We start from the raw sequence: 22,886 nt of genomic DNA, 5'->3' as shown, positions 1-22,886 counted from the left end.
GATGGCAAAGAGGTTTCCCACCAAGTGGATGGACTTTAGTGCTAAAACCCACTGAGGAGAGAAAAATACTCTGCCTCTACAGGTATGAATAATAATATAGTACTGGTGTCAGGCACAACAGGCTCTAAGGGGACCACAAGTTCAAAAGGTAATCACTTTATGGAGACAGCATGTTTTCACCACCCTTTCTTTTTAAAAATGGTATTTATTTTAAATATCACTTTATGGTGAGGGCATTTTTCCAAACCTCTCCATAACCTAGATCAATAACCTTATTGTTAGCTATGTGTACATCCATCCATTTCCTTTTCATATGTAACAAACTGCAGTCTAACAACATCATTCATCATCTCTCAACACATCCATACGTGCTCTACAGGGGGTGCATACAACAGAGAATCCTTACTGAAGCTGCAAGCAGCAAGTGCCCTGTTCTAACCTACAGTTAGGTATTGGTGAGAAAAAAATATATATATACTGTCGTAAAATTATATTTATTTATATTAAAGTTGTGAAATGTATCCCTTTATCTCCCACATTAGTGGAAACATCTTCCACTTTAGTGGAAACATGAGATTCTCCTTGGGCTTGTCTGATATCTTCATCCTGTAACACTGTGCAACAATAAAACTGATACCATACTCTTATCAACTCTCTGGTATCTACACTGCACCCCTTGATAATGTTATTCAGTGGAATTAACCCACCCTGCATATCTCCTACAAAGGTATTATTCTTCAAGAAAATGGTGATATCCTAAACAGATCTGTGGTGTCCAATATAGTTCCAAGAAGGCTAATGTGATATCCCTAATAATATTAACATGAATTGAGAATTAATTTTGACCCTAATTTCCCTAGGCACATTATAGTCTCAGACATCATTAGAGCACAATTTACATTTACCTGTACTGTTGTACCCTACAATGGTAGAATCCGAACTTTTAATTAATATAAAGGAATTTATGTTGTTTAAACTGCTCTTCAACATTACAAGCAGGTATAATATCTATGTTTTTTTCCTTTTAGGCCAAAATAGAAACAAATCTGCTGAAAAGAAATATGTTCCCCCTTCAATCCAATACAGCCCTGTACACACACACAGTGGCTAACTTCAGATAAAAAATGCTCAAAACTCCCTGCGTGGACACACTTTACATTACTTATACAGGACTGCAGACACTTCTGAAATTATTTCTTTTAATAAAAGCACCTACAGCAGGAAAACCCCAAACTGCTAACTTTACAGTCATTCTAGTGGGTACATTTTCTTCAAGAATGTTGGCTAAGGAACACATGGGCATCTTCCCTGCGTTCTACTTTTCATGATCCAAACTATGCAACATCAGCTCTAATAAGCATGGTCAGCTTATTTACACAGACTAGCTAATAAAGCAATGTAGACTACCCATCCTCTCATTAACGACATCAGTGCTAAGGCAATTCATCCTTGGTGCTGATCTTCTTGAAATCCCATTGTTCATGACGAGCTCAGCTCGTCATGAGCACAGGAGCAGTGTACTGCATGACGAGCTGAGCTCGTCATGAGCATGGAAGGTGTTAAAACATCAGACAGGATGGGCAGTAACATAGCATATATATTCATTTTATTAATGCTAACACTTTTTAAAACAGTATTACTGAATAGCCAATTAAATTAAGCATGGGCGTAAAATCCGTTCCGTTTGGGGAATTTGCAGAAAAATCCACATAATCGCGTGCGAGACGGATTTTCAAAAACTGAAGTACATGAAGCACTTACAGGGTTACAGCAGGTGCCCAAGTTGAAGCTAATTTCTTTGTAAACATTTACAAAATGGTTACAAAGAAATTAACTTCAACTTGGGACCTGCTGTAACCCTGTAAGTGCTTCCTGAGCTGCGCCTCCAGAGTTGTTGCCTACTTGCAACTATTCTCTGACCCTGCTCTGACCCTCGAATCAGGGTCAGAGAATAGTTACAAGTATGGCACAATGCTCCAGGCTGTCACGAAAATTAAACCAGAACAGGAAGCACTTACAGATAAGGAAGCAGGTGCCGGACTTGAAGCTCAAATTCAGTAACATATTAACCAGCCCCCGGTTGAGGCTGGGCAGGTGTACCTTCTCCCCATAATCTACAGTGGTGAACCAGAGGGTGCTGTGATGAACCATAAGGTGCAGTTGTGAGCCAGAGGTTGCTGTGATGAACCAGAGGGTGTCAGTGGTGAACCAGAGGGTGGCAGTGGTGAACCAGAGGGTGCTGTGATGAACCAGAGGGTAGCAGTGATGAACCAGAGGGTGACAGTGATGAACCAGAGGGTGGCAGTGGTGAACCAGAGGGTGGCAGGGGTGAACCAGAGGGTGGCAGTGGTGAACCAGAGGGTGGCAGTGGTGAACCAGAGGGTGCTGTGATGAATCAGAGGGTGGCAGTGGTGAACCAGAGGGTGGCAGTGATGAACCAGATAGTGACAGGGGTGAACTAGAGGGTGGCAGTGGTGAACCAGAGGGTGCTGTGATGAACCAGAGGGTGGCAGTGGTGAACCAGAGGGTGGCAGTGATGAACCCGAGGGTGGCAGGGGTGAACCAGAGGGTGGCAGTGGTGAACCAGAGGGTGGCAGTGGTGAACTAGAGGGTGGCAGTGATGAACCAGAGGGTGGCAGTGATGAACCAGAGGGAGGCAGTGATGAACCAGAGGGCGGCAGGGGTAAACCAGAGGGTGTTGTGATGAACGAGAGACTGGAAAACGAGATATGGAGACTATACGGGTAATTACTAATTATAGTACTGATAGTGGGCGACTCTTTGCTATTCTTAAAAAGCACTGGCATCTACTCAGGACAGATAATGATATATTACCCTACCTCACAGTCAATCCAGGTTTAACGTTTAAGAGAGGCTTGACTTTGGCTAATATGGTAAGTCCAAGCTACCCTATTAAAACTGGGACGTGGTTGAAGAATAAACTTAAGTGATTTTTCAAATGTGGTAATTGCAGCTCTTGCAGATGGGCTATTAATAAGATAACCACGTTCAATTATAATGATACAGGAGACCACACTATTGATATGTTCATTAATTGTGACACGACATATGTTATTTATGTTATTGTGTGCTCCTGTAAGATGATTTATGTGGGTAGCACCATTAGGAGACTTAAGGACAGAATGACTGAGCACTTTAGAGCTCTAAAAAATGGAGATACACGGTATCCAATTGCCTCACATATGGTACGCAATCATGAAAACAGGGAGCAGCATACGTTTACTTTTCATGGTATTGATCATGTGAGATATGACCCCAGAGGGGGTAATAGACAGTTGAAACTGAGGAGGCGTGAAGTCCTCTGGCTAATGAAACTTAGGGCTTTAGAACAAGGAATGAATATTGATAATGAGTTTCAATATTTACTTGGCCAAGAGTGAATGCCCCTCGTTGTTGATATTGAATTGCTGTGTTCATGTTCCAAACTATGTAATATGGTACACTATGATGGGTTATTATGATTAACAAGTATGGCATTTGGTGTTCATCTGGATTATATGCAATTTTCTGTTTGACAAAGTATGTGTTTATGTTCTGATATGAATTAAGAGTGATGAGAATATTGTGATTATACTTTATTATGTATGTAAAAAGCTGAATATTGTTAATAATGTGATGTTGTGACAATGTTTTGCGAGATTTGATTTACGTTGGGTTTGCTTCCTACTTCCCCACAACTCTCTCCATATTCTTTATATAGTCTCTTTATATTTTTAGGTCTACCTTGGACCTTATACTTCTATGGTTGCACTGCATAGTAATTGCATTGATGTGGACTTTATTTGTGTGAATTGTATGTGGAGAATAGGGTAACTACTTATGTGGTGACGCTTAGTGCTTGAATATGCACTTCCCTACATCTCTCTTTGATATAGTGTATGTGTTGCCTTGTGCCCTACACGTATTTTGTGGGGACGATGAGGGCTGAAGATACCGATGGATGCTAGACTGGCTGATGTAGCCGGTGTGTGATTTACACATCATTGGTTAAATTTACACTGATATGTGTAATATTCGGGGTAATGCACGTACTACTTTATATTAACCAATACAATTTGATGTTAGTATTACCTTGAATATATCGAGTCGCGGGTATATTTTGACATGACTTGAATAATTCGGGATATCGTAGTGGTTGGACCGTCTTAAGATGGTGCCCATAACAGTAGCGTATTAGTACTTATATGATGTGGATGACGGAACTAATTTTGGAGAGTGTAACTCATGGAAAAGAGGGATAGGTTGAATGTGACCATGTCTGTGTATATTGGGATAGTTGGCATTTAAAAATACAAAGTATATGTGTCTCTTTACCACACTAATATGGCGCTGGGAATTACAGTGCCTAAATAGCCACTACAAGATGGCGCTTACGCAACACGCCGGCTCTTTTTTGGATGATATATCCGTTTGTCATAAGGGGGTGAGTACACGATGCGTTAGGGACTTACGGGTGGCATCTTGATTTGTTATTTTGTGGCCGCCCTTACTTTGGTTTTCGATTATAGATCACGGACCCATGAGACTCAATTATTACGTGGGAGCTGCCCGAACAGGGAAGTTGGATTTTGACGCTACGATAAAGGTAAGCGTTCATAACGGTGATGTGAGGAAATGAATACTCACTTGTTATGAGTACAGTGGGGTGCAGGGTGTGTGCTTTCGGACTCTGTCTAGATGGGATAGTATGTGATATTGGATTACCCTCATATTTTACTTTATAGAGTAACGGGATGCTATTACTTGGATTGTGTTTTCAGATATCTCATTTAGGAGAAATTAGTGTGACTCGTTGTTGCAATGTGGGGTAACATTGAGAGTGATTAATCGATAAGGTTAGTGTACTGTTTTTCTTTGGTATTAATGGGTTTCTAGTGGTGCAACCTTGTTTCTGTACAACTTAGGTGCTGGTTATGAGGTTATTTGGCTCTTTCCTTTCTATTCTAGACACACGGGTTGTCTTGGTGATTTGGTACTTTTCTTGCTCTTCTCTTCTGAACCAAATTTCTGACTTATACTAGGTGTACTTATTTATTTTATGTCTTTGGTTTTGGGTTGCAGCCCTGAAGAAGTCTGATGCCTTGAACAGGCAAGACGAAACACGTGTTGGCTGCATACATTGTTTGTGGAATTGAGACCTGTGAATGGTCTGTTGACTAACATATGGAAATAAACTTTGGATACAGTACCTACAGAACCACTGAATGAAGAGACACGTTTTGTATCTACAATTGTATTATTGACTTTGAGTGCTCGGAAGGACATTCTTATTTTTGCTCTTTATACTCCACAAGTGGGGTGCAGTGGGGGTTGTGGTAACCGACCCTGAATCTTCCTGGAGCACAGTTTATGGACATTGCAAATCGACTACATTACCCTGACTTGCATGAGCGCCTGTTTGTAGTACTGGTTACCAATTCATATTATTGTGAAACAGAGGGTGGCAGTGGTGAACCAGAGGGTGCTGTGATGAACCAGAGGGTGGCAGTGATGAACCAGAGGTGGCAGTGATGAACCAGAGGGTGATAGTGATGAACCAGAGGGTGGCAGTGGTGAACCAGAGGATGGCAGTGATGAACCAGAGGGTGGCAGTGGTGAACCAGAGGGTATCAGTGGTGAACCATAGGGTGGCAGTGGTGAACCAGACGGTGCTGCGATAAACCAGAGGGTGGCAGTGATGAACCAGAGGGTGACAGTGATGAACCAGAGGGTGGCAGTGGTGAACCAGAGGGTGGCAGTGATGAACCAGAGGAGTGGCAGTGGTGAACCAGAGGGTGACAGTCTTGAACCAGAGGATGGCAGTGGTGAACCAAAGGGTGGCAGTGATGAACCAGAGGGTGGCAGTGGTGAACCAGAGGGTGGCAGTGATGAACCAGAGGGTGGCAGTGATGAACCAGATGGTGACAGGGGTGAACCAGAGGGTGGCAGTGGTGAACCAGAGGGTGCTGTGATGAACCAGAGGGTGGCACTGGTGAACCAGAGGGTGGCAGTGATGAACCAGAGGGTGGCAGTGATGAACCAGAGGGTGGCAGGGGTGAACCAGAGGGTGGCAGTGGTGAACCAGAGGGTGGCAGTGGTGAACCAGAGGGTGGCAGTGATTAACCAGAGGGTGGCAGTGGTCAACCAGAGGGTGGCAGTGATGAACCAGAGGGTGGCAGTGATGAACCAGAGGGTGGCGCTGCTAAACTGCCCGGGAGCCCTGTGAGTGTGAGCCCCCGCGCTGCTGAGATGCCATGGGCTTGTGAGCCCACGCGCTACTGAACTGCCCCGGGGCCCAGTGGGTTTGAGCCCCGGTGCTGCTGAACTGCCCCGGAGCCCTCTCAGTGTGAAAATCATTTGTGCTCAATTGCCTGGGAGCCCTCTGGGTGTGAGCACACATTGTGCTAAGTGCCCCCCTGCCCCCAGTACATATATACCCATACCGCACAGCAACATTATGCTCTTGCACCATGAAGTCTGGTCCCTGGATGCTCCTGATCCGTGTAGGTGGTACCACCGTCTGGTGCAGTCAAAATGTAAAGTCATAACTTGCTACACAGCACCAATAAACACGTGTCCCCCTTAGCACCCGCATGCCACTGCACCCTACTGCCCAGCACCACCATATGCCTGTACGGGGCAGTTTAGTATGAGATGGGACATTATCCAGCAGCAGCAGCTGAATGCGCCTGAACCCACTGAGCAGGATCAGAATGGCTTTGTACCAACACACGCAGCAGAGCTATATTGGACATCTGAAGGATTCTGGGGTCCTGTGCCAAACATATTTTTGCATCCATGAGTTTCCCGAGCGCCATCCCCGTGTAGCTCCTGTGACCAGGAGGCTGCTTTCTCCTCATCTGCTGCTTTGCTCGGTTTCTGACCCTTTATAAAGAAGATGCATGTGAACTTGCATAGAAGCCCCGCCCGTTTGGCCCCGTCCACCACACACTAGCGGTATGAAACGTCTTCCCGCCCGTCCCCACTATAATGGGCAGCTCATTAAAGGGACCTCTGCGCCTTTTGGTGCGCTGGCAAAGTTACAGGCACACGTGGTCACATATTTGTGCAAATGGCACAAAAATCCACAAGTTCGCGGGAAAATTTGCGAACTCGCTGATTTTTTTTGCCATTTCGCACGAATTTGCGGACCGCGAATTCGCAAATTTCGCCCATACTTAAATTAAATGTCTCATGGCTATTTCATAGACAGTTTAGACAGGCTCAAAAGAGATTGAGAAATAGAGAGAGCAACCATATCTTTTCTTACCCTTAATTTGTAAAGGAGGTAGCCTCCTTCCCCCATTTTGACAGCAGTAAACCTGAAACATGTTTCACTTCTTTCAACACTATCAACCCCTATTTGTAGAAACTGGGCATAAACAAACTCTGAGGAAGTATATATTATATTTAAGCTATTTAAACATGAATATCCAACCAGCATTTCCCCTAGCATCAGTGCATATAGTGCTTCCTTTTGCCAAAAATAAAGTACGCAAACTTCTCTCTCCCTTCGCTGCCATCTCCTCTTTCAAAAAATTTCAGAGGTCAAAATGTCAAAGACAACTCTTGCTCTGAGCCCTGGTAGTCTTCTAAATGTGGAACTCGACCTTTTAACCCATTAGCAGCTGGCTGTCCCAAGGCGTTCCCTATGTGTGTTATTTCTTTAAAGAACTTCTCCAGAAGCAAGACTGAGGTCTGCGCCTCCGTGGTGATATTTTAAAAGGTACGATCACATTTTAAAGTATCTCTCAAGAAGCATGACTGAAAAGCCTGTATGCTGACAAATGAAAGGTAGGGTACACTTGTATTCCTTATTATTTATTCATTTTCTAAAATTGGCTCAAAGCCTCGGCCTTCTGAATGCCATAGTGCGCCCAGAATTCTTGTGCATAAAAGTAAAAGATTGCATAACGGCTTGCAATGTAATTCTCATGTGTGTACAGCTACCCATTGCATAACTTTGTAAGTGCCCTAATATTCAGTAATACTGTCATTGCTAGAGAAATTTAATATTCACCCTTTTAATTTGGTGTAAGCACAAAAGCTTTCACTGAAACATAGAAATTTTCTTTCACCCTTTAGAAATAAGTAATTATTTACTATGAGATCCACAAATATGGAAAAGCAGGATAGGAAGTCCTGACTTGTATTCTTTCTGTTTTATCCACAATAATCAATTTCTATTTTAAAACTTTCAAGAGTGCTGCAACATTTTGCATCTATTTTTAATATTTGTTATATCCTTGTTTTGTAAAAACACACAAATTTGTTTTTTTCTCTGTGAGGCCTACTTTTTCTATTTACATTACCTTTTTCTAGGAAAAGTCAGTTTTAACATTTATCATGTAACAATTAGTATGAAAGACACACTGAGCGAACCACGTCTGTTTCTAGCAAACCACTCGCCCTCACTCCTACAAATCTATTCCTGCCTGACTTTTTTTGCCCTTTTTGACACGTCCTGTGTTAACAGCTGCCAAGAAGCCTCAGATTCTGACTGCACCACTGACGGTGGCTCCAGTATAAATTTGTACACACATTTTAAAGTTTAGTAATAGGAGGCTATGTATAATGATCCCAGAATGCTCTCTTATTATATGCAAATATTTGTAGATGCTTGAAAGCAAATGATGGTCGGAAATTGACTTGTTTGGGCATGGCATTTTTGTAAACCCATATCAGTGTTGGAGCTGCTGGGCCCTCACTATTCTAACAAGCATTGGAAAAATCAAAAATCATTTTTGGTCTCAAAAATTACACATTGCCCCAGGAATTCTGGGCACTGTACAAAACTACTTTGTGTGCCAATATGTACCTTGGGAAACAGCAGAATACAGTCACTCACAGTGATGCCAGCTGATAGAGAGAGAGTGACAGGCATAATTTTAATATACACAAAAAGTCATGGCTAACGCCAGGCCTAATTAGAAGCCCACTTATTAAACAAAGTCTCAAAAAGTGCATGCATGGTATATATCCTTGAATATATAGGCAAGTCAGTAGGTTTGCACAGACTCAAAAGGTCATTCCAACCCTGGAACTATTGCTTACCACTAACTTCAGCCCCAGTATGTAGACCTGCAGAAACGTGGCAACATAAGGGAATTGCTAGTATTCAAACCCTACTATGGTATGAGCCCTGGCATAATCAGACAAAACGTTTATATAATGAGATTGCTGCCATATTTTGTTGTAGCATTGCATGGCCCAAAAGGGACAAGTAAATACAGGACAGTGTATGCAAAACCAGTCTCCTTTTATATGCTATACCTTGTAACTGCTTCACTGTCCGTAGTACTTAACATATTTTCTATACTTCATATTCTTACCTTCATTTGAATTTTTCTCTCCTGGCGGGTTTTTTAAACAGCTTTCTAGTGCGCTTACCATGATTTTCATCTAGGATCCTGTCTTGTGATGTCTGCTTTGTACTTACAATGTGCGCGTAAACCCTGAAAGATAAATTCAAAAAAATCTCCTCCAAGGGAAATGTGTTAGGTCAATTTCCTTCTCTCATGGACTAATGCGCCTAATTTTTATATAATCATGAAACATAGATGTTCAGTACTGAAGATCAATATCCTTTTCAAATGCAGTCATACACCCATGACATAACTATGCATATTTCAAAATTATTCCCTGTGTTCCGGTGCAACCAGCAAATCAGAAGCTCCACTCACTATATTCTGGGAGGGTTTCTTTTTTGTGGGTAAAATCAATACCCCCTCCTAGCATAGGATCTCCTGAAATGGATTTTATAAAACTCCCAAAGAGTCTAGACATTTGTCAATATTTATTGACATAAAGTAACTTAGTTACTTATCAGTCACCTGCTTCACTACTTCTTATATGTGTAGGTGCATATAAATTATTCTCTAAACCAGGCTCTCCTGCAGTGTATCCACATATCAATTAGTTTATTGATACAGAGAATATTTTTAAAAGCATTCTCCACAGTCCCCTGTCTATTTTAAATGCAAGTCAATGCCCCTTTTATTAATACTATGTGTTAAATACATATTTGAAAGACTGAAAGGTCACTTTCAGCAAGGCACGTTAGTTTTTTTTAGCTTCCATTTCACTTACCAACTGGTGATGTCACAGTCCTCCAATATGCCCCACATTCTGACACCATTCTGATGGGGAAATACTGGCATCCTCCCAGGAGAATATGAATGAAACTCACCAGACATAGTAGGTTTGCTCAGAAACAGAGTGAAATTTATTTAATGGTACCAAAAGCATGTATCATTGCTAATCAGCAAGGAAGAAGTCAGATCTGTCACCTTAGGGGCTCTCAGACCGCTTCTTCCCAGAGTGACAGATTTCTAGGTGTTATATACCTAACGTAATGCCATGTCAGCGGAACTCGAGTAAGGCACCAAGCCAAATATGGCTGACATGGATGTGCAATGTCTGTGCCATGCAAAACAGCCAGATATGGGCAGACCAGAAAGGCAGGCTCCGCACTGTGTAACACTTGCATATCATGTAGTCAAGACAAGCAAGGTGACCTGTAAGGGTGTACAGAATAGCTTGTTAGAGCTTGTCCAGTCAGGGTAAGATAAGAAGCCATTTTGAGCTCCAGGCCTCATGTTAATGTGATCTTATATAAGTATGAACTCTTTGGAAGTACATGCAAATGAATTTATATGGATATTCATATATATTTTGTAACAGTATGCACTATACATTGCGGGCCCACCCTTCCCCCTCAAGGAATTTCATGGAATTTTAATGAAATTCTGTGGAATTCCACAGAATAAAACTCCACAACTTCCGTCCACCCCTAAACACAATCTCAAGAGGGCTTTGATCTCCAGCTGAAGAGCATAGAGCTTCAGCGTAGAGCGCTTAAAAAAAATATGGTTATTCTCCCGGGGTCATGGATTTAATTACCTAGGAGACTCACTGTATATTTTAATGTTGGGGGGCTGCTGCACTTCCTGCAGCCTCCCACAACTTTAAAAAAAAAAGTGCTTGGTGGTGTCCCTGCCTCCTCGAGGGGCACCACATGCATGAAAATATGATATATTAAAGTGCTCCTGGACATAATGGGGCACTTGTTCTTATCAGCAGTGAATTAGGGGAGAGGGGTTGGCCTAACGGCTAAGGCGCTCGACCTCGGACCTGGGGATCTGGGTTTGAGTCTCGGTAATGACGCCAAAAACCCCCTGTGATTCTGGGCAAATCACTTAATCTCCCCGTGCCTAAAATAAAAGTGTGTCCTCATGTAACGTAACTGGTGCTATGTAAAGCGCTCTGATAACTGATTCGGTTCAGTTCTAGTTCGCGCTATATAAAACTCTGCAAAAAAAAAAATATATATATATATAATAATAGATGAGCAGCCCTCAGGGACTCCCCCCCACAAGGGCTGGGGGGAAGGGTAGCCCTCTCCACCCCTTTACATTTATTTTTAACAATTTTCAGGACAAGGGACTCTGTTCATGTTGCGGCCAAGCAATCTGAGTGCTCGCTTCTGCTGGAGCATCACATCGGGTGCAAGGTGGTCTAGAGGAAAAAAGTCCCCTCTGCAAATCAGAACGCTTTATTTATTATGAGAGTCTCTTGAACTAAGCTGTTCAGATATAAAACATATTTTGAACCTCAAATACTCAAAAACAACTGAACAGATTTACCCCAAATCAAACAAAGCACATTTTCTGGACCAAGATCAGCAGTTTTTGCGGTTTTGCCAAGTCTATGGGGAATGCATAGGAAAATCTGGTTTTGGGTCCCCTTTTTTTCTCACCCTCTTGGCGGATCTTCCTGAAACTTTTTAGAAATAGAGGGAAAATATATATATGTATATATATAGATATATATGTATACAGGTACCATGGATCCTGTCACCGGACGGATACAAATAACAGGGACCAATATAAAGCCTCTAACATCTTTTAAACCCAAATCCAAATTCGTACCAGTCATGGCACGTGATTCAATTGAGGTATTCAGTGAACAGTTGGTGGCCCAGATAAAAAGACTAAACATTCGTAATTGCAGATTGAAAAAGAGTGACACCAATAGGGAAAGAAAATATTGGCAATTGATCAAGAAACTAAGAGACAATGAGCAAATTATAATCCGCAATTCTGACAAGGGAGGGAACTTGGTGCTGTGGCCGTTACAGGACTATTTACAAGAGGCCTACAGCCAACTCAACAATATCGAGTGTTACAAAAAAGTTCCTTACACGAAGCACAAAGACACCCAGGAAGAACTGTACAAGTTACTATTGGCTTGGAAGAGTGTGGGAATGTTAAATTTGGAGGAATTCAAATATTTGAAAAAGGAGCATCCCACTATTCCGGTGATTTATTTCATACCAAAAATTCATAAAGACAGAAATAAGCCACCTGGTCGTCCGATAATTTCGGCATGTGATGGCATTTTGGAGAATCTCTCAAGGTACATTGATTCCTTCCTGCAAGGTATGGTGAGGAACTACGCTATAGATGTGTCCAGCCTCTATACATGCATTCGAAATTGTGATGGCCTGCGAGCCATAGAATATTTCCTCAAAAGCAGACCAATTATATATTCTCAGCACTCGAAAATGTTGTTGAAAATGATAAGTTTTTGCTTAGAGAACAACTTGTTCCTCTTTGATGGGAAAATGTATCAACAAATACAGGGTGTAGTTATGGGGGCCAGCTTCTCCCCCAGTTATGCCTGTTTATTTATGGGCTGGTGGGAGGAGCTGGTCCTCAGGCGACAATATGAATCAGTGTGTGCTAACAATATAGTAGTTTGGCTACGCTATATTGACGATTTGTTTATAGTCTGGAATGGTAGCAATGAAAGTGCCAAAGAATTTTTACAACAATTGAATCACAATGATGTTAACTTGCAATTCACGGCAGAAATGAGTAGGGAAACAGTTACATTTCTGGACGTGAGGGTACAAGTGACAGCAAACAGGATCAGTTCTACACTATACAGGAAACCTACAGCAGGAAACACACTCCTACATGCCTCCAGTGAACACCCCCCACATTTGCTTAGAAGCATCCCGTATGGGGAGATGCTCTGCATTAGGCGGATTTGTAGTGATGAGATAGACTGTGAGGCAAAACTACAAGACTGTAAAGACAGGTTTCTTGATAGGGGGTACAGTTTGGAGGTGATCCATGAAGCAATGGAAAAAACAAAGGTAACAGCTAGAGAAGATCTCTTGCAATATGAAAACAGAGATAAGGCAAGAGGGGTCGAACAGGAACCAATTAGACTTATCCTGGGGTTTTCTAGACAACAGAAGCAAATCAGGGAAATAGTCCGTAGGAACTGGCCTATTATCAAAGGTGATCCGGTAATAGGAGGATCCATGCCCAAAATGCCGTCCATTACCTTTAGGAGAAACTGTAATATGGGGTCTTCTCTGGTAAGAAGCAATTTTCAATCTAAGAGAAAGGCACCATGGTTATCAGCAAGAACAGGCTTCTATAAGTGTGCTGTATGCAAGGCATGTCAGCATGGAGTCAATACCACCAGTTACACCCCAGCCTTTGGTTACCCGTCCTGCAAAATAGAACAACATATTACCTGCAAATCTGATTTTGCAGTGTATGTGCTAACCTGCAGTTGCAACCTGCGTTACGTGGGAAGCACCAAATTGCCCGTACATAAAAGAGTATTACAACATATCAGGGCAATTTGCAACGAAGATGAAAGCTACCCGGTAGCACAACATTTTCAGCAGAGCCACAACAGTGACCCCAAACATTTGAAATATTTTGCAATAGACACTGTTACGTCTCAAGGAAGAGGGGGGACAGGGAGAGCAAACTGAGGAGATTGGAAACATCGTATATACTCAGGCTTGACTCGAGCACCCCAATGGTCTTAATACTAGTGAAGATCTTTATACCTTCCTGTGAACACTTGTACAGAAGAACTTGCAGGTTTACATATCACATTGAAGATATCTTTACTATGAAATGACATGATGAATTTTAACGTACGGAATGTGATAAGGGATAGTGCAACCAGATGTAGATATCATTCATCAAATATAAATAGGTGTATATATATGAATTGTATTTCACAGCCAATATGTTTTCTCATATGCATTATGTACCAAAATGAAAGTATGTCTTCTATGTCTATTATGGGGCTGCTTATGCACATGCACTTTAAATAGCGATGGGTGAAGCCTTTAGGCTGTCATGTGATCAAGGGAGGGATCTCCCGAAACGCGTAATGGCGGCAATGGCTGAATAAAGAGTTTGCACGAATCTTGGGTCCACGCTCGTTCTTTCCGTGTCAGAGTGGAGTGAAGGCGAGATAATCTGGAGATATATATGTATATATATATCAAAGCTCCAAGGTTCCCACCTGTGGAGACGAACTCTGACATCCACTGCAGCAACCTTTATGAGGTAAAAGCCGGACCGGCGGGTGGATCCAGTTTACAGCATGCCTGTCGATTCATGCTTGATGCGTTTCGTGCTCATTGCACTCTTCAGAGGCGCTACAGTCATTTTGTCATAGAGGTCACACCTCCCACTTAAAATTATGAGCCGTCCAATGGGCGACTCAAATGAGTCCGCGTTGGATTGTAGGTCTACTAGTGTGTGCCTCAGTTGTGTGCCGCTGTCTGAGACATTTCAAGCCCACCAATGAACCTCCACTCGCACATCCGGCTTGTCAGTCCTCCATGGATGCCTCCACATTGACACTCCATGATTCGGAGCTCCATGGCCCCAAATTATCAGGTGGTGCATCTCCCGCGGCTGGGAGGCGACATTGCCTTTCTCAATGCTGGTTAACAAGATTGGTATTAGTTGTGAGCCTTTTTAATTGAATCTGTTCTCATTTCCATTGGTTGATGTCCCCTAGCAAGAGAAAGTGGAGTGACGTTATTCAAGTTAGTAACATTAACATCTGCCATCACAGTGTGTTGAATTTTATATTTGTTCATTTTATTAATGACACTATGCGTGCCCCTTTGCATTATTTAGTTATGTTTAAACCATAATGGATCTCATATATGGAATGACTCTTTGACACACTGTCATACTGTGCGATTACAGTTCTTCTTTAGCCACTCCAACATTTGCAGACTCAAGCAATATACATTTGCATCCCTCCGCCGGCTACTTTTCTAACAAGATAGGGCACATACCTGTGAGTGCCAGTTTTAGTAACCAACACTAAACATTTAGTAATGTTCCAACCTTGTGTCAGGAAGGCATGCCTTTCATTTACTTGGCAGCGGATCAACAGTCCTTAAAGTAATTGTTCCACAAAAGCCACTTGATTCCACTTGAACACTTTGCAGGACGGGTGCCTCCTTCATGATAAGTGACCATCACATAAAATTATTTTTCAACAAACATCCACCAGGGACATAGGAGCACTCTGCTGGTTCCAATTTTCTTATTATAACTAAGTAGAAACGTTTGATTTTAAACACCTTGCTCCATTTTTTTCTATAAGTAGATATTTCACTACCTGCAAGTGGCCATAAGTGGTGCTTGACTTACTGAGGTCTGAGCTGAGGTACATTTATAACTATTTTGGAGCTTTTTGGCTGCAGTAATTTTAGAAGTGCAGCTTGAGAATAGGAAGGACATTGCTCTTTTAAGGGTTGATACATGTCCCTCACTAAACCCCTCCCCAGACCTTCCTAATTCCCCCTTTAGTCGTTCCTTAACTCCTACTCTTTGGTAGTAAGCATTTAGCATTTTCGGTCCCTCTCACATTTACTACCAAAATCTATACTTATGTGTGCAGAGATGTCAGCCATTGAGGGAGAGATTCAGCACATAAAAGAGAAGAGAAGTGGTGGTGGAGATTTTCACATATAGGATTGTGAATGGCGTTTTGTAGTACGTTAGTAGTTATATTGTTGTACTTCCAAAAGTACTACAAAATGCAGTTTGTCAATACGCCACAAAGTGGGTTATTAAACTGTACCTACTGCAAACATATGTGCCTGTTAAATACTGCATTGAAGAACCCAGCTGATAATACTCTTACAAAACTGTTGTGATGTATTGTTTTGAATTTGATTTTGTAATGTACTGTCCTTTTGGTGACTCCTTAGTCACTGGTTGCATTCCAGGGCATGAGCACTCTAATATGGAATCTAGAAGCTGTACTGGAGGCGATGTAAGAAGACGCTTTCGTAACTTGCTCCTCTCCCATGTGTTGGGGCCAATACAATGAAGAGTTATCTTCTACCTTGCAACTTCATCCATTACTTCAAAACCCTTTAAAAAAGAATACATTGTTGTCACCATAAAGCTTTAAGTGATGCCATCAATTAAAACCTATACTGGTTCCCAAGCAGCCTTTGCATTTGGTGATTATCCAGTTGCACACATTTGCATTTCTTTCAGGTAGCAGGCACCTTGGTGAGAAGACCTGTTTCTTCTTTAGCTCTCTGTCCTTGCTTCAACTTTACAACACAGGTAACCCACCAATCTCCCACCCAGCTTCTACCTCGAGGCACCTCAAGGTCTACATTACCAATTCATGGAAGGTTTTTTTTTCAACAGAAAGCATATGAACTGTCTTTATAAAATTATAAAAAGCTTGGGCATGTAGGTCTCCACAGATCTTGCTCAGTTTAATTTGTGTTCCAAACTACTTTCAGGTGATATGAAGGGTCACATAGGGGCCAGCTGATCCCCATTCCAATGCAGAGACCTGATCATCTGGACCACTGGGACCTCAGAGTAATGACACCCAGGAGAAAGATGAAAGGAGCAAGATCTATGAATAGTGTCAAAGGAATAGCCTAGTGAAGGGAATTTTTTTTGTCATTTACAAATGGACTGAGACATCTTCCTTCTTTCTCAGAGAGATGCCCTGATGAAGGCTTGGGAGATATTAATTGGGGCGTGTTTTGGGTGTATTTTTGTCATTGTTTCATCACTGTCATTATCGCAGGAGGTGAAGTGGCACTGGGACTAATGGTATGAGGGGCCACTGTACCCCAATTATGGCTGTCTTACTAGCACAAAGAAGGCATTTGGGCCCAGGTCAGCCTTGCTGCACAGGGGACAGAGTCCAAGCAATGGGGATGAGGGGGTTGGGCAAGATGTGGAACTTTTCCCTGTGGTCATTTTAACACCAAGGCCAGACAGTCTGCTTTGGGTGTAAGACCCAGGAGAGATGGTGAAATGGAATGGACAGCGGAGACAACCTTCTTTGGAAATATTGGTTGATGGTGCATTGGCAGTGAGGTCCTGGGATAGAAGTGATCAGTCAAATCCAAATTATGATTTTGTTACTATCTTTCCTTGCTTGTATTAGGGACCAATGCACCCTTGCTGTGCCAGTGTTGCTTTGGGCCTTGGTTCAATTGTCCATGGTAAGGGAAAACTGAAGCAGAGGAGACACCTCAGCTGGGCTCAGGGAGAGAGTAGAGAGGAGGATGGGGCAAGATGAGGGCCCATATTTTAAACAAAGGTCAGGCAGGACTTCCTGCTATGCGAGGCAGTATCTATCATTAGCCAAGCAGGTGGAGTGGCACTAGGGCCCAAGGGTGTGAGAGGCCCACAGCATCACAGTTTTAACTTTACAAAAGTGGTTGGGGGCTCATTTTCCCAGCTAGCATTAGAAGTGAGGGCACATTGGTTCAAAGAGAGGGGTACCACATCTGGGAACTAATGTTTTGCAGAAAGAGATAGAGGGCCAGATGTACGACGGCCAAAATAGCGCCTTGCAAATTGCGAGTTTTTTGCGACTTGCAATTTGCAAGGCGCTATTTAGGATGTACAACAGTGTGTAACACACTGTTAGCGATTCCCAATGGAGTTGCAAATAGAGAGGCTCATGATTATTAATGAGCCTTTCGCAATTTACGCCCCCTTTGGGAATGGCAGGCACCCCCAGGTATGGTGACCTGCTGGGATCAGCAGATCAACATGTCTGGGACTGCTTTTATATAAAGCAGTTTTTTTTTCAAGTGCAGCCATTTTCCTTAAAGGAAAATGGGATGCATTTTTAAAAAAAAATGAAATGTTTTTGTTTCATTTTTTAAGGGCTGGCAGTGGTCCCTGCAACCACTGCCTGCCCTTAAAAATATTTTCCCCTGTGTTTGCAAAGGGGAAGGGTTCCCCTGGGGACCCCTTCCATATTGCGACCCCATTACGACCCTCTTGAAGAGGGTGGTAATTTGCGAGTGTTTTGTGCCTGCAATTGCGGACACAAAACATCTGGACATAGAGTTGCTCATGCTTTTAGGAAGAGAATGCCCCTACCTAATAGCGAGTCGCAAAACCCTATTTTGCGAGTCGCAAACAATTGCGAGTCGTAAAATAGGATTTGTACATACCCCATGCCGTTTCTGCATGCGCAAACGGGTTCGGAAACCCATTTCTGCATGCAAAAATGGTGCTACATCTGGCTCATTCAAGATTAGAGGGATGGCCAGGCATGATGGGGACGAGGTGAAAGTAGCAGAGGAGACAGCCTGCTTCTCAGTACCACAGTTATGATTAGTTCCACAGGTGCTGACGCATTGGGTCCTTAGCAGTGTGATGTCCCAGTTATGGGGAATGATATGTTTTGGTCAGTGTCTCTTTTTGTTTGATGTATTTGCTCTTTTTTAACTCTCACAATTTGTGTGGATTATGACCCATAGAACAAGCATTTGCAATGCAGTAGGTTTCACATTTGCGAGAGTTTAAGCTATTGGCATTGTAAATGACAATGCCTTTTATTTATCTGTTTTGATAATTAACACAGAAATAATAGGCACTTACAATGGCAATAGCTGAAACTCATGTAAATGCGAGACCTATTGCATTTCAAAGAAGCGGACGCCATTGTCCCGGACTGCTTGGAAAGTGAAAGCCCTCATGGCACGCTGATTTTTGCAGGAAAGTATGTTGTGCCTACAGTAGGAGAAACCCATTAAAGGTAATAGTGCTTACAGACTGTATCAGACGTACTGTGTAACAACCGAAGTAAAAGGGCCAGTCCTCATGGGAGGGTACAAATGAAGACAAGGAAGTACTAAGGATGGACCAACAAGCCTATTAACGAATCAGAAGCCCTGATTTACGAAGAACAATGACACAAGCCAATGGCTAATATGGGTGGAGAGTGGGCTGGGCTTCAAGTCCATACTCAAATGCAGCATGCTTCGCAGAGCAGCACCTGTGCTGCCCAGGCTCGACCTAAAAAGTACCTTTTAAATAATCTCATAAGCCTCATCCCCTGCGTTCAGCCCTGTCACCTAAAGTTTTGGAGGAGGGTTCGACTTCAAAATATTTTGATTAGGAGGTCTCAGGGCAAAAAGTTTGAAGACCTCTGCTGTAGACGATTCTAGCTTCCTGACTTTGCACTCTGAAGGAGGCCCTCATCTCAGCTCATGCGGTATCAGAGATGCCAGGGCAGTTGTTCCTATTGGAGTGAGATGGCAATTGAAGGTGCAGGGATTGCCTGTTGAGGAGGAGCAGGAGAGGCCTCACATGATTTAAAACACGTTTGTGGCTTAGTTCTGCACCTGGGGTGTGAGAGACAGGGACTCTGGGGGGGGGGGGGGCTCATAAAAGGAGATGAGGCAAAAGGAATCGAGATGGGAGGTCTCTGTCTCGGGGCAGGATCGCCTTCTTTAGGCCTGTGAAATAGTGTCAGTTTCAGTGCTGTCTGTCTAGCTATCTATACCCGTCTGTCTCCGTACTGTTTGTAGTAAATACGGTCTATTGCTGGCATATAACGACAGCATTAATATTGGAGCGCGCATGTATCGCCATATGACCTTAGAAAGATATCAACACACTGTTCAAACAAAGAAACATTTCATTATTCGCTGCCAGAAAGAAGTCATTATACCTGTTTCAGGAGATTAGGAAATGGAATAGCTTGCTTGGATTTCAGCTTCAAAACTTCAAGTTGAACAAAGGTCACTGGCCGCAGACCTAGCTGGGTGACATGTCTGAACAGCCTTAGAGCATGAGTAATACCCCAGGCGTAGACGTGCTTACGCTCTCCAGTGCAAACACTAGTGTGCCATTCTAGGAGTGCCATTGAACCGGTGCCACACACACAACAATCCCGCTGCCACTCAGCACTCCGGCACGTCAAGATGTCAAACATTGACTTACTCTAATTATTGTTCAGTCCTCCGCTGTCTTTGTTGACCTCGTTTGTGCTCATTAAAACTTTAAACAAATGCACACGCGCCTGACATGCTTGACAGGCCCATAAGAAGTATTATAAACTTTACACGCAAGCAATCAGAAACAACAACTTGCGTGGTTTCCTATTGTCAAAAGGGACGTCATGCGAGAAGGCAAAATCATGTTTGCTAGTTTTTGTATGGCGCACAGCTGCCACGGTGTGGCATCTCAGCGCTCCGCCTGTGCTACAAATGTGATGGAAAAGGTGTGTGTGTGTGTGTGTGTGTGGGGGGGGGGTCTCTCAAAGGGGCGTGGCCTAAGAAATGAACTAAAAATCCTTTAATCAAGGAGTGACCTAAGCCACAGAGAGGGTGGCCTGCCTAACAAGTGAACCACATAGAAACCGGTGCCTGTGATATTCATACAGTCTTCCTCCACAAAGAATTACTTTGTTGCAATTTATCTGCCAAATTCAGCCAAACTTTCCTTTTTCAACCGCTCACCTGTACCGTTAAAGGTGAGAGAAAAGCCCAAGGGGGTTGGAACCTTTGCATTCTATGCTGCACATAGTACTCTACGTCAGGCTCTTTAACCTGTCAAGTCATGTTAGACTAATTGCGTCATTTGACGTTCATTGCGTTCCTCTGGGTAGGTCGCTTCCCCACCGCTGCAGTGCCACCTGTGCCTGTCACCCCGCCTACTCTGCTCCCCTGTGTGCCGTTTTTCCCGCCGCTGCCTCCCGTGCGGCCCCGCCCCCCCGTGCCCATTCACTGACCGCCCTCCCGCCTTCCAGCTGACCCCTCCTCCCCTCCTCCCTTTAAAGGGCGGCCGCTGCGCGGTGGAGACAGCGACCCTTGACCCTCTGGGTAGGTCGCTTCCCCACCGCTGCAGCGCCACCTGTGCCTGTGACCCCGCCTGCTCTGCTCCCCTGTGTGCCGTTTTTCCCGCCGTTGCCTCCCGTGCGGCCCCGCCCCCCGTGCCCATTCGCTGACCGCCCTCCCGCCTCCCAGCTGACCCCTCCTCTCCTCCTCCCTTTAAAGGGCGGCCGCTGCGCGGTGGAGACAGCGATCCTTGACCCTCTGGGTAGGTCGCTTCCCCATCGCTGCAGCGCCACCTGTGCCTGTGACCCCGCCTGCTCTGCTCCCCTGTGGCCATTTTTCCCACCGCTGCCTCCCGTGCGGCCCGCCCCCGTGCCCATTCGCTGACCGCCCTCCCGCCTCCCAGCTGACCCCTCCTCCCCTCCTCCCTTTAAAGGGCGGCCGCTGCGCGGTGGAGACAGCGACGCTTGACCCTCTGGGTAGGTCGCTTCCCCACCGCTGCAGCGCCACCTGTGCCTGTGACCCCGCCTGCTTTGCTCCCCTGTGTGCTGTTTTTCCCGCCGCTGCCTCCCATGCGGCCCCGCCCCCCGTGCCCATTCGCTGACCGCCCTTCCGCCTCCCAGCTGACCCCTCCTCCCCACCTCCCTTTTAAATGGCGGCCGCTGGCGCGCCGAAGGCGTGCCAAAGCCAAGCCCGTCTGCGCCTGTCCGTGCCTGGACCGCGCACAGCGCCAGAACCCCTGGCCCCAGCCGACGCCAGGGCACCCAACTGAGGTACGACAGCGCCACCGTCACCGCACTCAACACCGGACGACCTGCCGCCTGCCACCGAGCTACCCCGAGACGCACCCACGGACCCTTCACCTGTCACTTCATCAGCCCGCACGCCCTAGCCTCACCAGAATAAATCCTCCTAGGGGACCTTAACTTCCACCTGGAGAAAAACAACGACAACAACACCACCACCCTGCTCGACAACCTGGCCAACCTCGAACTCAAGCAACTGGTGGACACGCCAACCCACCTCGCCGGCCACACGCTCGACCCCATCTTCTCCGCCAGCAACCACGTCTCCTTCAGCCACTCCACCAGACTACACTGGACCGACCACAGCTGTATCCACTTCACCTTCAAGAAGCCCACCTCCCACCACCAGACGCCACAGATCCCCCGCAGATGCTGGAGCAAAGTCACCGCAGACCAACTGACCACATCGCTGAGCCAGAACCCGCCTGTAGACACCCCCGACACCAACGACGCAGCACACAACCTCGCACAGTGGATCACCAACTGCGCCGACGACCTCGCTCCTCTGAAGAAACCCCCAGGCAAGACGAGCTACAGAAAAACCGCATGGTTCACAGACGCCCTCAGAGTCGCAAAGAAATCATGCCGAACCCTCGAGAAAGCGTGGCACCACGAACGGACAACAGAAAACATGACAGCCCTCAAGAGCGCCACCCACGGATACCACCAGATGACCCGCACCACCAAAATGACATCGTTCAAAGAGCGACTAGACAACAGTGCCCACAACAGCAAGGAACTCTTCAGCATCGTCAAAGAGCTCTCCAACCCCAGCGCCAGCAACAACGACATCACACCTTCGCAAGACCTCTGCAACTCCCTCGCCACATTCTTCCACTGCAAGATCGCAGACATACACGACAGCTTCGGACCCCAGACTCCGCCTCCAGCCACCATACCAACGACCCCCACCACATGCCTCAGCGCATGGACCCCCATCAGCACTGAAGACACCACCCGCGTCATGAACACCATCCACTCTGGCTCCCATCCGACCCATGCCCTCATCATATCTTCAACAAAGCCGACACCATCATCGCACCCCACCTCCGGAATATCATCAACAGCTCCTTCACGTCAGCCACCTTCCCTGGAAGCTGGAAACACGCAGAAATCAACGCCCTTCTGAAGAAACCAACAGCGGACCCCAAAGACCTCAAGAACTTCCGCCCCAT

The sequence above is a fragment of the Lissotriton helveticus genome, chromosome 5_1, assembly GCF_964261635.1.
Source record: "Lissotriton helveticus chromosome 5_1, aLisHel1.1, whole genome shotgun sequence".
Taxonomy (NCBI): Eukaryota; Metazoa; Chordata; class Amphibia; order Caudata; family Salamandridae; genus Lissotriton; species Lissotriton helveticus.
This window is presented reverse-complemented; position numbering follows the sequence as displayed.